Here is a 6,670-nt window from a genome sequence, read left to right as displayed (position 1 = left end):
TATGTCCAATGAAATTCTCTCCTGTCCACAGGTGTGGTGTCTCTCCTCCCATAGGGAGGCACCAATTAGCATGTTGTTAATATGTGAACAGGGGGAGGAGAGGAGGTTTCACTTTACTCAGAGCACTTTCTCGGTACAGGGACAAGCTGTATTTTCTGGCATTTACCTGCTTTATTAAATGTTCATCTTATTTGGAAGTGGAATAACTGGAAAGTGGAGACTTTACAGATTCTGGTGGTGTTTTTGTTGAATGGGTATGATCAAATCCTACCAGTTTATGAAGAGAAAGAGACAAGAGATGTTCACCTGACCATGCTGAATATCATCGGCGATGCTCTCGACCTCAAAGAGTTAACACACCCTCCTTCGTTCTACTGGAACGGCACAGGTTAGTGTTTAAATCTTGTTTTATTACACGTAAACCCAATGAATGTTACATTAAACTTAACAGGATGGCATCGTGCAGTACAAGCAGAATTCGGGAGTAAGTGTCAGTAAGACCTATGTTCTGTTGTTTTGTGGGAGATGTTGAAGTCTTATGACACGTGCTCTAACAATCACTTCATTGAGACACTGGAAATGAAGTCTTTAAATTAATCTGAAGAAACACGTTTAGCTTAGAATGCATCAAAATTATATTAATACGCTTAGAATATGAAATTGATTTTTAAAAGAAAATTAGTGTACGGAAGAAAACTTATTTTTATAAAGAAAACCAGGTTTTTGAGTGTAGACTGTGTTACTGTCTCACTTGCCCTCTTGCGATGTGTTGAGGATTACATCTCAGATACACATTTCTTTGTGCAGGCTCAATATCAGAAGTTCCCAAACTTTTCCAGGTCAAGGCCCCCCAAATGGCATTAACATTTGACTGAGGCCACCATTTTGCAAGATGTCTTTAAAACGCATAAAAAATACAGACTTCTGAATATATCCCCCTTTTTTACGTCGATGTTTTGTCAGTTTAGCAATAATAATAATAGCAAATGTGATTTTAATGTATTGTTACAAATAACATGTTACAGTAATGCATGCATATATATAAATAAATCATGTACCTATTGGCCCCCACTTTGAAAACCACTGCTCTATATTTTTACAGGTTTTTTTTTTTTTTTTTACAGAATTACAGTTACACTGGTTAGAAACTAAAATCACTCTCCTACTATAGAATACTACAAAGGCGAATCATACCTATTATGATTTGTACCACCACAGACAGTGTGACTGTTAACAGCAAAAATAAGTCAGACAAAGTTTTTTTAATATATATACTGTTTATTTTAGTCAGATAAAATCATTTAATGCTCTAAAACATGTAGAGAAAATGATAACTGTTTCAAATTGTTTAATTGAGATTCAGATAATGTAAAACCTGATTTTTTTTTCTTTAATCTATTTTTCTTTAATACTACAATAAGATACCAGTTTAAATATCATGTGTCCAGACAAACGTTTACAATTATTGTAATAAATTTTGGGTTCCGGGGGGGGGGGGGACAAGTTAACGGCTGAGTTTTTGTTGTAACAGTTCGGTTAGGACCGCGCCCTAAACCCGAACCAAAGATGGCGCTGTGAAGAATTCGCGCCTAGTTCACTGCGACTTGCGGAAGTGACATAGCGGACAGACACGTGAAAGCGCGGGAATGCTCAGAGTTCAGCCTCATGGCTGAACAGTTAAAAGAAATAAATATAAAATAAAATAACAGCTTCAAAACCGTGCCTTATGCCAATAGTCTTTCTAATGTATAAATACTATACTATAAGTTCTATATGATCTGAACAAAACATTAACGTGTTGTCTTCTGATTAATTTGAAGATGACGCAACGGTTTCCACAGAGCCCCTATAAATCAGCATGAAATCTAATCCTTTTACTTGTACATTTTTCAGATAAGACTTAATATCTAGTGACATTAGACTCTGCAGTTTAAAAGAAAACCACAGTTAATTAAATTTCTACATGCATCCACCACTAAACAGTAAAACACAGCTCTTGAGTAAATAATAAATAAATGACACTACATAAATGTAAAATAATCAAATCATGCAGTGAAAAAGAGCTATTCTAGAGGGTTCAATAATAAAGAACAGTACCTTGTTTAAAGTCTTCCGACAAAGGAGAGCCGTTTTCTGTGTTGTACTCCGCCGTAAAGCAAAAGAGCGACTGACTGAGTGTAGGGTGTGGATGACGCGTGTCGCCCTACACGATTTGGGTGGGGTTTTGAAGGTTTATTTTTGTGTCCGCGCTTAAATTTAAGTGCCAAGTACCTTAACCGGCTAATCATGTTCTAGTTGGTGTAGGTTTAGTATGCAGCCAAATTTTAGGTGTGAAGACCCTGTAGTGGTTGGAAGTTTAGTCATCTTTGATTGAGATGATGTGATAATTCATGTTGTTGGTTTTTTCCCCTTTTTATCTTTTGAAGAGCACACATGTCACGCTGTGACTACAAGCCACAAGCCCTTCTTGGCAGTGGAGGACATGCTTCCAAATAAAGCAGTGTGTGCCAACCATTACCAGAACATCTTCAGAGAATGGTAGTCATTTGATTCTGGCCATGCTAAAAATCTTAAAACATGATGATAGTTTATGCTTATTTGTATTTTTTTTTCCAGGTTGCACATGTATTGGACCCTAACAGTCAACCGAAGGAACATATTGTTTCTGTTGTTATGTTCTGATTTTTTGTCTTTAGGATTGTCAGAAGAAGTTGAAGCAATGGTGAAATAAAATAATGTAGTATCACAGAATATAAACCTTATAGATTCTAGGCTCTGATATGTTTCTCAGCTCTCAGGGGTGGGGGGCTGAGTCAAACCTGTTGAAAAACCGGTTTAGCTCTTCTGCATGTTCCAGGCTGCCCTCCATGGCTGGTCTGGAATTTTTAAGTCCAGTAATCCTGTTCATGCTGTCCCATACCTCTTTGGCACAGTTTTTTTTCCAGCTTGCACAGTTTTTTTCCAGCTAGCCTCTCCCAGTAGCTGTTTTTTGCTTTCCTCAGCCACACCCCCCAGCTCATTTTGGACTGACCTGACCTCCTCACTGTCTCCTGCCATGAGTACCCTCTTTTTTCCTGCTTAGGAGGGCTTTAATGTCATTGTTGATCCATGGCTTGTTGTTTGAAAAACAGCGGACCTTCGTTGTGGGTATGAGGCTGTACTATTCCTACTCTTTCCATTTCTTCCGTCATGTCCTTTCTTTCTACTTTATATTTTCTGCAGCACATGTTCTACAGATTCTGCCGTCTGGCAATGATCACAAACCAGCTGGCTGCTTCCTTATAATGTGAAGTGAACTATTCTGTGTATTATTCTCAATCTAGTCATGATTGTCTCCTCTTTTCTGTTTCTTCCCTTACTTTCCACAATACCGATTCTACAATGCCCTCCATTAATATTGGCACCATGAATTCATAGGGGTGCCAATAATTGTTGCACATACACACCTATATTTAACAAGGTGGTTTTTTTTGTTTGTTTTTTTAAATATATATAAACCTGAGTTGTATTTCAATTGTTTGATGTCCATGAGAGCAGAGTATTTCTGTGAATTTTTTTAATGCTCATATTTACCAAGGGTGCCAATATTAATGGAGGGTGCTGTGTATCATTATGGAGTATAAATGTCTTCCTTTTATCTCCCGGTCCCACTGCTGCTTCCACTAACAATTTCCTTCTGGCTTTGAGAGACTCATGTCTGTTTTCTTCTCTCCTTTTTTCCCCAGTATGTTTGGCTAGTTTGTCCACTCTTCCATTACCCATAATGCCTAGTGTGAACCCAAATGAATATGAATTCATCTATAGATATTTCTATTGAGTAAATGATTGAGAAAGTCAATTTTCATTGTGGTTTTGTTTGACTTTATTAACAGGCACCGTTCCAAAGATGATCAAATGTTTGCTTGTCCAAATATGTCAAAAAGTCAACACTTTCCATGGGGTGTACTTATTTTTTCACACGACTGTATATCCTTACATTGATCACTTATGTACACTTATCCTCCACATGTATAATATATCCTCTCTCTGCGTTAATCTCGAGTCAAAATGCCATCCCAAAAAACACCGCTTTCAACTCTCTCCAAGTTACCTCCATATTGTTTCAGATGATCACCTTCCGGGGGTTCTTTCTTGTGAAAGGCATCGATTTGGTCTTTTCCACCGAGAATGTAAATCCCCACCTCGTCCCCCACATTTCAACCTGTTTGACCCCATCTTGTATTGTCTTAACTATGTTCTACATTCCTCCCTCTCTTCCTCGGAGCCCTCAGACTCATCCGCAAACAGGAAATCAGTGATCCTTCCGTATCCATTTAAATATCAGGCTCCAATCCATTTTTATAGCCATGAATGATTACCACAAGAGTCTTTATCATTGCCCAAATGTTTTCATGTGCCTTACAACACTGTTGTGGGTGTGGTCTAGTTTCAAAATCTACCTGGTGTCAGAAAGAACTTGGTAAGTCCACAGACGAATGAGAACTTCTTAAACATACGCCTCTATAAAGAACAGAAATCAAACAAAACTTTTACTGTGTTTATTCAATGATTCTTGGATGGTCAATTTTATATATATATATATATATATATATATATATATATATATATATATATATATATATATATATATATATATATATATAAATGTATTGTTGCAAACTTCGCATTTAATTCCCATTCTGTGAATGTGTGTTTTAAGTACCGTTCCATTTTATCTAACACGCTTTCAGGTCATCAGGGACACTGTTTAAAGGCAATGTTATGGATTATGATTATTGATTATCCTACTATTCTGAGCTAGTCAGTTTTTCAGTCAGAGCAGAGTTACCCACTATTTTAAAAGGACAATTATGTGTGTTTGTGTCTTAAATTGAAACAAAAATATTTTTCCTCAGTGTAAAGCAGCGCCTAAGGGTGTTCACATGTCTATCATTATCACATTAAAGCTATATCAAATATTTATTCAATACATTTACATCTAAGGTTTTGCCTTTACAAAAATATAAAATAAATAATAATCAAAGGTTAGCAGTATAAAGCTTTTGTCATTGTGGCACGGTGACGCTACCAAAAACTGTCCCACTTTTGTATACTTCACCCTGAATGAAATGAGCTGCATTCTGCAGATTGTCCAGGATAGAGTGTTAAATGTGTCAAAGTGAGTGATCCAGCAGGGGGCGGTGTGGAGTTGATTATACAACTACAGACAGGATCAAGGTGAAACAACCTGAGCAAAAAAATAAATAAATAAAAAATATTAATAAATAAAAAACAAAACAACAGGTCACACTACATGGGGTCAAAACCATAATAAGAAAATAAATAGAGAAATAATAATAGAGAAGGTTTTTTTGTCTTTTTTTAAGTGTATAATACGAGATTTTTCTTTTATTAAATGTTAAACCAACCACAGTATGAGTCACAAATTAGTAAGTTTGGTTCTTTCTTAATTATTTTAAAAATGTATCGTTAATAAAGGTGTTTGTCGTTTATTAACGTCCATGTTTCTTTGTTGTGTGAAAATGATGCCACCAAAGAAACAAAAACAGACCGTAACGGAGATTTATAAGTGACCAGACTAAATACATTATTTAATAGGTCTAATTGCTGTTTATTGTTATTGTTTATTGATATAGTTACTGATTTTGAGTGAAATGTGTGAGGTCTTTATACACACAGTGGTGTTGAAACCTTACTATTTTTCTTGTAATATTTTTTATTAGTCTTCATCTCTGTATGTTGTAAACTTATTATTAAAAAAAAAAAACTTTACATCCAACTGGAAATATATGAAGTTTTACAGTGATTTGTTAGCTAAAAGTAAAACAAAATCTAAAGTTAAGTCGTATCCGTTTATTATACGAGTGAGATCTTAACATCGTAACCTTTTTCACATAAAACTGGAATTGTCGATGATATTCTGATACACAGACATTCATCAATAGAAAATATTGGAATAGAAAGTCCATCGTTATCGTTATGTTTATTTATTTTAGGTTCACATGAACATCAAAGACACATCTAACTGATAACCGATAAATAACTCTTTAAACTCGGACACTTCCTGCGATTAGATATTCCATCATCATTTACCTTACACATTCTGGAATATCAGGTTGGACTTTTAGTGGAATATAATTTTTCCTAACAGTCACATGATGTGTGAGTAAAATTCCTCTGATATCATCCTGCATTGCTAGTTTTATACAGCAGCTGTGTTATTAGCCACATGTGTTTTCTCTGCAGATGTGTAAATGAAATGGGGTCAGGTCAGGTCAGTGGGAGCTCTGGGTGCGTGTCGTGGTTATAATGGAGAAAGATAGATCAATTCTAGGTTTAACATTTGAAAGTCAAACCAGTCAGAATACATATGCATCTCAGTTTCAGAGCAGGATCAAAAATAAATAAATAAAAACATCAACCCACAGTTGGCGTATGGATAAACAATGATGACGTAATGGCTTTATGTGATTGGCTGGTTTTCTCTTGATGATGTCATCATGTAAATCTGTGTAAATGTCCGTTTTGGTAATAATTCAGTGTTGTCAGGTAATTATAAAGAATAATATAATTACCTGGTAAACTAAGTGTGTGTGTGTGTGTGTGTGTGTGTGTGTGTGTGTGTGTGTGTGTGTGTGTGTGGTGAGAGAGAGACTGAGAGTCATAATGA

General features: G+C 35.8%; 1 long non-coding RNA gene across 1 annotated transcript; it reads left to right on the top strand.

Annotated features, from left to right (window-relative positions):
* The first annotated feature begins 254 nt into the window (after nt 1-254).
* On the top strand, nt 255-3,838 carry LOC108258829 (uncharacterized). The gene is made up of 3 exons (XR_001810746.3): nt 255-388; nt 2,427-2,538; nt 2,617-3,838. It is a non-coding gene; the product is annotated as an uncharacterized LOC108258829 (long non-coding RNA).
* Nucleotides 3,839-6,670: the final 2,832 nt, after the last annotated feature.

Source organism: Ictalurus punctatus, chromosome 26 (assembly GCF_001660625.3).
Source record: "Ictalurus punctatus breed USDA103 chromosome 26, Coco_2.0, whole genome shotgun sequence".
Classification (NCBI taxonomy): domain Eukaryota; kingdom Metazoa; phylum Chordata; class Actinopteri; order Siluriformes; family Ictaluridae; genus Ictalurus; species Ictalurus punctatus.
This window is presented reverse-complemented; position numbering and strand designations above follow the sequence as displayed.